Source organism: Coccinella septempunctata, chromosome 3 (assembly GCF_907165205.1).
Source record: "Coccinella septempunctata chromosome 3, icCocSept1.1, whole genome shotgun sequence".
In the NCBI taxonomy this organism is placed as follows: Eukaryota; Metazoa; Arthropoda; class Insecta; order Coleoptera; family Coccinellidae; genus Coccinella; species Coccinella septempunctata.
In genome coordinates this window covers 42385277-42394070 of record NC_058191.1, presented here as the reverse complement: position 1 = coordinate 42394070, position 8794 = coordinate 42385277, and the positions used below count along the sequence as shown (strand labels likewise).

Genomic DNA, 8794 nt, shown 5'->3' with positions numbered 1-8794 from the left:
GAGAATCATTCCATCAATATGTCCGGAAGTGTACCTATTTCAGAAGCCTCGAGACCTTAAAAGACAATGGAAAATTATTGCAAAATGTGGATTAATAATCGTCAAATAAAATAATTTTTCATTTGAATCGTAGATATTTTGGACTTTTCTCCATAGCTCGTTCAGGGTGCAAAACAAACCCCTCAAATATTTTGAAATTAAAAATGTTCTGTTGTGTGCTATTTTCACTCAGTCTGTGTACATCGAATCACGTGGTTGTCCAAAACTGACAGGCGAGGGGATGTAGCTCAGTGGTAGAGCGTTCGCTTTGCATGTGAAAGGCCCCGGGTTCGATCCCCGGCATCTCCAAAACGTTTTGTTATTCTCAGAATGGAGAATTCTCCTCAATTTGGGTTGTCACAGATTTGCTAGTTTAAACTGAATAATTATAGTAATAATAATAATTATGAGTTTCATTAATGATTTTCCCAAATGCAACGCGCAAACTATTCGAAATCATTCTTCAAATATGAGGTTTTAAAATTTTAATCGCTTTGTTTCTAGTTCACGATTTGGCAACAGCGCCTAGTAGAAAAAAAAAGAACATTGGCTTGTTTATAAAATAACAGTTGTTGATTTACAGCCGTCATAAGGCCCGTACTCACTGGCGAGCCTCAACAACAACCGGCCATAAAATTCCCATAAAATTTTACGACCTTCCTCGTTCGTCGCAGACTTCATAGACAGTCATCTTTGTCTACCTCATCAAGGTAGTGTATTTGTTGTCCTTTATTATCAACGCATACTTCAGTCTATGTTGCCAACTTGTGCAATAGATACGAGACGCTTTAAATTTTAAATACCCATTTTTATTTTGATTTTTGAGTACTTAAACAAATTTTTTGGGAAACGGTTGAAATGGTTATTTCAAAATCTGACGTTTCAAAGATATTTCATAAAAATCACTTCATTCCCTATTCTCTAACTGGGAGTGTGAAAGTTCACCAGTTTACCAATTTCTTCATAGGAAAAAATACATGCTATTTTCTTCTGCAGACAGATGTCTCCTAGGAGGTTGGACTGTTACAATAAATTACAGGTGTTATAGCGAAACTGTGATAGATCTATTGATCAGAAAAGTTCAATTTCATGATATTCAATCGCTCAATCTTCAATCAATCTCAAGAAGAAAACTATTGATATTTCAAAAGAACTCTAGAACGCTATTTTAAACTCTACAACTGGTTTTTCGACTGATCTGATCTGTACTTTTCGAAATAATGGAAAAACATGTTTTTGGGAGTCCAGCAGCATTGGACGAGCTCATTATCTGGATGGGTGACGGTTATGAACAAGCACGTAGACATAGAGAAATGGACTGAGCGTTCCCTTTACATCTGTGCATGGAATACGGTCAGAAAAAGTGACAGGGATTCACTGAACATCAGGCCAGCAAATTGTCTTTTTCTAGAATTTTGATAGGTCCTCACTCACGTCTATGTCAACAGAAATGAGGCAGATATTGGCCTGATGATCATTTCTCTCTTTCTATAAAATAGCCAATTTCATGCTGATTGTTCAGTCAATTTCTCTATGTCTATGAAAGTTTCTGACTTCACTTCAAATATTTCCTCATTTTTCTGTAGCTCCTACCCCAAAATCCACAATCATCTCACATAAAAATATAATATGCGCTTAAATAAGACTTGATACATACAAAATTCCACCAAACATTTACAGAAGAATAAGATATTCGGTAGGTTTAAATATCGTTTTATTTCAACGTTTATTTATAGTGAAAAATGTAACGTTTAAAAAACGTAACTGTGTTTTATTCGTCTGATATTGTAACGATTTTATCTTCTTGATTCGTGACGTATTGATTACAAAAAAACATTACAAGCACAGAGAGAGAATCTCGGAATATCTGAATTTCCACCACAGATTAACAAAGAGATGAGGTTGTCTATTCTAATGGAATTGTTCCAGTCTGAGTCTGCCTAAAGATCCATTCTGATATACAGAGCGCAGTAATCACAAAGTAATTAAGTAGTATAAGCAGTTATAAAGCGCGTAAAGGGGGCGGCAATATCGGCTGCAGCCACCAGAATGGAAATTCTTAGAGATAAACAACCCCATCAGCAAATGAGATGGCATGTATTCGCGCAGATTTTCCCGCTATCTGGAGGGGCGGAAATTACCTTATTTATGGGAAAGCGACAATTCATACGGTATTACAGAATTTTCGTACGTTCATGTTCTTCCCCTGCGTTTAATCTCCAACATCTCAGATTTCAGACGCGCGGAAATGAAGTGATAAGAATTACATTGGATTCTCGCGAATGGCCGATTCTTCGATTTTTCCAAGGCGCCGGAGTGTGTTACATGGAAATGCTGTCGAGGGATGGGGTGAATTCTGGGGGGTTTTCCAGGAGCAGCCGGTGATTCTTATCCACCTGCATCTGATGGCTGAGGAGTGGAATTACCATCCCCATCACGTGCTGTTATTGAATTTCCTGACGACAGTCTAAGCTCTCTGTGATTTCGTTCACTCGAAAGAGTTTAAAGCCCTCTAATACCTTCATTACACATTTTTTCTCGTGGCGGAAAACTCACAGGGTAATCTCCAATCTCATGTTGCTCATGGAGCGACTATAATTCGTTATTTTCTCTCCCTGATGGCCGAATCAAAGATTTATAGAAAAGAAAGATGGAAAACGAAGCGACTGGAGTGATGTGAGCGCCACCTGTGTTTCAAATGTATTACTAAGACCCCAAGACAGGTTGAAATATTAATTTGAGAGTTACGAGAATGTATTGATATCTAGTTAGCCTAGACCAGTTCCATGCATAACATTAGAAGTGTCAGTGTGAAGTTTGAGGTCAAAAAAGTAAACCAGAGTTACGCAATGAATTGAAAGAAAGAAGATGTCCACCGAAATTGTGGAAATCGAAAAATTGGAGAATCGAGCCATCATCAAGTACCTGTAATTAAAAGGGTTAACAGGTGAGCAGATTCACGAACATATGTTTAATACCCTTGGTGACAAAGTCCTTCTTATGCGACCGTGAAAAATTGGACTGCAAGCTTCAGAAGAGGTAAATTTTCCATTGAAGATAATGACCGATAGGGAAGGCCAGTTTCTGTGTCAGTCCCCGAAAATATCGATGTAGTTCATGACATGATTTTATCAGACCGTCGAATTGGGCTAAAACGGATATCTGAATATTTCATACGAAAGCGTTCATCATATAGTTCACGTCAATTTGGACATGAGAAAAATTGCTGCAAAATGGATCCCCAAATGTTTGAATGTTGACCAAAAGCGTGCAAGGGTAGAAGCATCGCGTTCGATCTGTGCTCGATTTGAAAACGATGTAGACTTCTTAAACCGAATTGTTACTATGGATGAGACTTGGGTACATTTCTACGATCTAATAACAGAGCAACAATCGATGGAATGGCGACACTCTGGTTCTCCAAGTTTTGTGTTCAAAAATCTGCTGGAAAAGATCTTGCTTCAGTTTTTTGGGATTGCCATAAAGTAATCATGATTGATTTTTTGGATAAGTGTAGAACAATAACCGGAGATTACTATTCGACATTACTGACCACTCTACGGTAAAAAATTAAGAAGAAAAGAAGCGACTAGCTACCCAAAGGTGTTTTGTTTTTGCAGGACAACGCCCCTGCACACAAATCTCATATTGCCATGCAAAAAATTCGAAATTTAGGGTTTGACTTACTAGAACACCCCCCTTATTTACCAGATTTGGCTCCATCCGACTATCATCTCTTTCCCCAACTGAAAAAAAGTTTAAAAGGCTGTAAATTTCTTCCAACGAGGAGGTGATAAGAAGAAGAAACATTTTTTTTTAGGACTAGAGACGTTGCAGCTTCGCTGTAATAAATGTATCCAATGAAGAGGAGAATATGTTGAGTAATAAAATATTTTGACATTGAAATTTCGTTAGCTTTCAGATGGCCATTTTGATCAAGAGGTTTGATTAAGAGGTTCTGGATTTTTTGATTCTCGTACCGATTTTTGTTGATCTAGCTCCTTCTAGTTGCTGATTATTAATTAAATTTTGCATATTTGCCTTGTTCAGCAATGGAACATAGTTTTATTTTTCCCGAACTCAATGACGCGATTGATAAGACGAGTGTTCATAAAACTCCACTTAGTGATAATTAGATAGGGTAGTAAATCATAGTTTTATTGTGGATTTTCATCGGGCAGCCACATCGACTGCTTTTATAACTGCCATAAAGTTTTCTTCGTTTTTCTTCCCACCCATACTAGTCAAATAAAGGTTTCTTTACGGTTGCAGAAATAGCAATGAAACGGGAATGAAAACTCGCATAGAGAAAAGGGGTGGAAAAGAGAGAAAATCAGAAAGCAATGTACGATTTCGATTGAATGAGCGAAAAAGCTGCTTTTCGTGTCTGCTTATATACGGGGGATCATATTACAATGTAAATGTGGGCAAGAAATGAAGCCGAGGAAGGCAACCCGGGAGTCAAGTAGTGTATAAATCTGGGAAATATTCCGCCTCATCGGTAATTTACCGTTTCCTTGCAGCTGTAAGAAATAAGAGCACCTCGTCTCTTTCACACTCGAGCGATAGAGTATTTTATTAGTTTCCAAGTCGGCAAACCGAGAAGGAAACTCTTAATAACAGCGCTCGGATAGCTGCTGATCTTTAAAAGATCAGGACCACTCGATGTTAGTTACAGATGCGAATATTAAAAAGGGGAACAAAGGAAATAATCACCTACTTCGGAATCTATTTATTCCCCAGTGTCGATAAAGAGATCCAAGCTATCCGTTCTCGATTCTTTTCTTGTTTGCTCTTGCCCTCATAAATTTATGCATTGTCTCTGAGAGTGTTCGTTCGGTTTTCAATCATGTAGATTTGTTAGTATTGTTCTCGACGGTTGGGTTGCGACAGACAGGGGGTGATCTTATGGTTCTTGCGGTTTTATCGTCGGATGCGGAATCAATCGAGTTCTGTTCTCGGTTTTTTGCATTTTTTTTGGGATCTTGGCGGAAGATTTCACCGACTTGAATTGCAACGAAAGAAAGGAACGTTTGTCCTGACTCGGAATGGCACAAACTAGCTAAAAATGTAGATTCTGTTTCGTTCAAAATGGGTTTCTTGAAGGAATTTATTTTTGGCTTGACTGTTTCCCTTTTTCAATCTCAGATTATTCGAACATTGGTGAAACCTCTTATGAAGGAATAGTACAGCCTGTATCTTTTAAACCGAGCCGGTTCGGAGAAAATGTTAAAAAATGTGTTTCTTTTGTCCTGAAAAATCTACTGTTAAAATATTTCTACGAATTAAAGACTCACCGTATATGGTCGAACAACTATTCTCGTATTTATCTTTCAAAGGCTATAAAATCTGAATATTAGGAGAAACTATTAACATTTTCTTTAACTACGTGTTCAATTTTAAAGGACGTTATGCCTTTCCAGAATATCTTTTGTCATGCGAGCCGACAACCGTAGGTACAAACCTTATCGGGGAATATTCCTATGCGGAATCCAGAATTTTGCACATGCGAGGGTTGAAAAGGCGAAGATTGAGCAGTCGCTTGCCGCAGAAACCCCTCGTCCTTGCTTATGAATTCCGCAGCCAAACTGCAAGTCTCTGCTCCAAGATGAGAGAAGACAAAGGTAACCGCCTACCCTTGTTTCGTAAATTCCGAACGGATTTTGAATAAATGAACTCACCCTACCTACGCTAAAGCTTCGAGGATATGTTTCAAAAGTGGCGCGTTACGGTCCCGTCAATGTCAGCTCGGAAATGTTATGGTGGCACTGATATGAAGTTAACAGTGTGTTCTACCTCGCTCGATTATTTAGATAAAGAAGAACCCTGCGATATTGTGAACATGGAAACAAAATGAGCCACTGTTCTTTTTACGGGATACTTTGAACGTTGAATGTTTTCAGTTTTCCGAGGCAAAATTTTTAGAAAATTTACGACCTTTTAAACTTTTTTTCAGTTGAGGAAAGAGATGATAGTCGGATGGAGCCAAATCTGGTGAATAAGGGGGGTGTTCTAGTAATTCAAACCCTCAATCAGGAATTTTGCCATGGCAACATGAGATTTGTGTGTAGGGGCGTTGTCCTGCAAGAACAAAACACCTTTGGATAGCTTTCCGCGTATTTTCTCTTGAATTTTTTTCCGTAGAGTGTTCAGTAATGTCGAATAGTAATCTCCGATTATTGTTCTTCCCTTATTCAAAAAATTAATCATGATTACTCCATGGCAATGCCAAAAAACTGAAGCAAGAACTTTTCCCCTCAGATTTTTGGACACGAAACTTCTTAGGTCTTGAAAAACCCGAGTGTCGCCATTCCATCGATTGTTGCTTTGTTTCTGGATCGTAGAAATGTACTCAAGTCTCATCCATAGTAACAATTCGGTTTAGGAAGTCTACATCGTTTTCAAATCGAGCACAGATCGAACGCGATGCTTCTACCCTTGCACGCTTTTGGACAACATTCAACATTTGGGGATCTATTTTGCAGCAATTTTTCTCATGTCCAAATTGACGTGAACTATATGACGAACGCGTTCGTATGAAATATTCAGTGCTTCAGATATCCGTTCAAGCCCAATTCGATGGTCTGATAAAATCATGTCATGAACTGCATCGATATTTTCGGGGACTGACACAGAAACTGGCCTTCCCGATCGGTCATAATCTTCAAAGGAATATTTACCTCTTTTGAAGCTTGCAGTTCAATTTTTCACGGTCGCATACGAAGGACATCGATGACCAAGGGTATTAAGCATATCGTAAATGTGCTTACCTCTTAACACTTTTAAATACAGGTACTTGATGATGACTCGATACTCCAATTTTTCGATTTTCACAATTTCCGTGGACATCTTATTTCTTTTAACTTATTGCGTAACTCTGGTTTACTTTTTTGACCTAAAACTTCACACTGACACTTCTAATGAGTTATTGTTCGTTGCTATGGTAACGCAATATTTTTTTCATGCGTGGAACTGGTCTAGGCTAACTAGATATCAATACATCCTCGTATATCTGCAATGCCTATGAGCAAATCTACATTTTCAAAAATAAATTGAGAATTATCAAAATAAAATTGAGAATAAACACGTACGTTTCAAATGTATCATCAACAATAATGAAAGCGAAAAGCCAGTTTCTGAGTACCATTCATTCAGAGGCAGGCTGATACGATCGAAACTCGAAAGTCTCCCACTTGCTTGTATTTAGGTCTATTTATCTTCAAGTTTGAATGGGCCCGCTGTTTGTAATAGGTTTAGTGTACAACTTCCCCCGAAATAATGCATCTACTCCTAATTCCTGTTCTATAGTTGTTTCAGATTTACCCTCTCCCCTTAGCCGTAATGTTTCACATGCATGTACAAACACAGATTCGCTTTTAATTATTTCGCACGTGTATTACGCGATACGGCCTTAATTAAAAAATAACACGTGGAGGAATTCGACAGAAGGATAGTTGTTGTTAATTAACGAATTTCGTTCGGATACATCATTATGGGCGATTTTTGGTCGGCTGAATTTCGCGCGGACCGTGTTGTTTTTCTATTCTTGACTATACTTTTTCTACGTGTTTTGGTATGCTGATGATGCTTTTCCAAACGTTTTTTCGGTCTTTAATTTGGGAAATTCTGGTAGTTTATTTTCGACCGGAGGGGCGTCGTGGGATATTTAGACTGAATTACAAAAAGAGGGGAAAGTAAACACAAGCTTGCACGGCTTTCTGGGAAAATATGCTGTTCCCATCCTACTATACAGGAAACTAATGGATATACCCGCCCATGTTACAATCTTGATCGAACTGTCCAATCGCATCAATCAGGGTGACGAAAGAAAGATAATCTCAATGAGAAAGAGTAGATATTGACCATGGTTTCTCGTCTTTGACAATATCAAATACAAGCATGGAAATTCCTGTTGGCCATTTTGCTTACGTCAAAAGAATGGCAGCCATGTGAATTTAGAGATGCCTATAATCTTCAACCTTCAAGTACGGCAAACGACATTCTGCTGACCCTGTGTGTTGAACTAACAATACTGCATCAATAGTAAGGGCAGTAACATTGAAGTTGTTGCGTTATTGAAGATGGTGAGAAAATCTCAGAGTATTCACCATGTTCCCATACAGGGAGTCTTTGACTAGTACAAATATTTTAACAGTAGATTCTTGAGTTCAAAAGAAACACTTTTTTCCTATACAATTTTTTCCAATCCGGCTGATAACAAGATAAAGCCATTTTAAATTTTCATGAGCTATGCCACCCTTAAGAAACAAAATTCCCTTCAGACTAATTAGCTAAATCTGTGACACAATACATCTATGGATCTTCTAAATAAAGTTGCATTCAGCCAAAGCACCCAATTTTCCGAATATCACAGATATTTTTTATTTTTGAACATCAAATTACTTGAAAACGGCTAAAAAATATGAAGAATACTTTTATTTTACAAAATATTCAAATATTCGTAAGATAGCGTCCAAATTAGTTATAAAACTCGGTTTCTTTGATTTTATGGTATTTTAATGGTACGTAATGGTCATAATTAGAAAACTGGAAGACGTGGGTGATATCTTGTATTCGGAAAAGATTCATCAAATAAATGAAAAAGTATATTCCAAAATTCAATTTATTCGATAAAGATGTTTGTGAGATAAAACTGAAAATAACATTTTTTATGGTTTTTCAACAGCCTCCATCTTCTCAACCAAGCCGATTTCGATTAAATGGTAAAGGATTCTGACCTGTGAGTCGGAAATCT

The 8794-nt window shown here is 37.7% G+C and overlaps 1 non-coding gene across 1 annotated transcript; it reads left to right on the top strand.

Moving 5' to 3' along the window:
• Positions 1-276: 276 nt before the first annotated feature.
• Positions 277-348, top strand: Trnaa-ugc. Its single transcript has one exon. It is a non-coding gene; the product is annotated as a tRNA-Ala (tRNA).
• Positions 349-8794: the final 8446 nt, after the last annotated feature.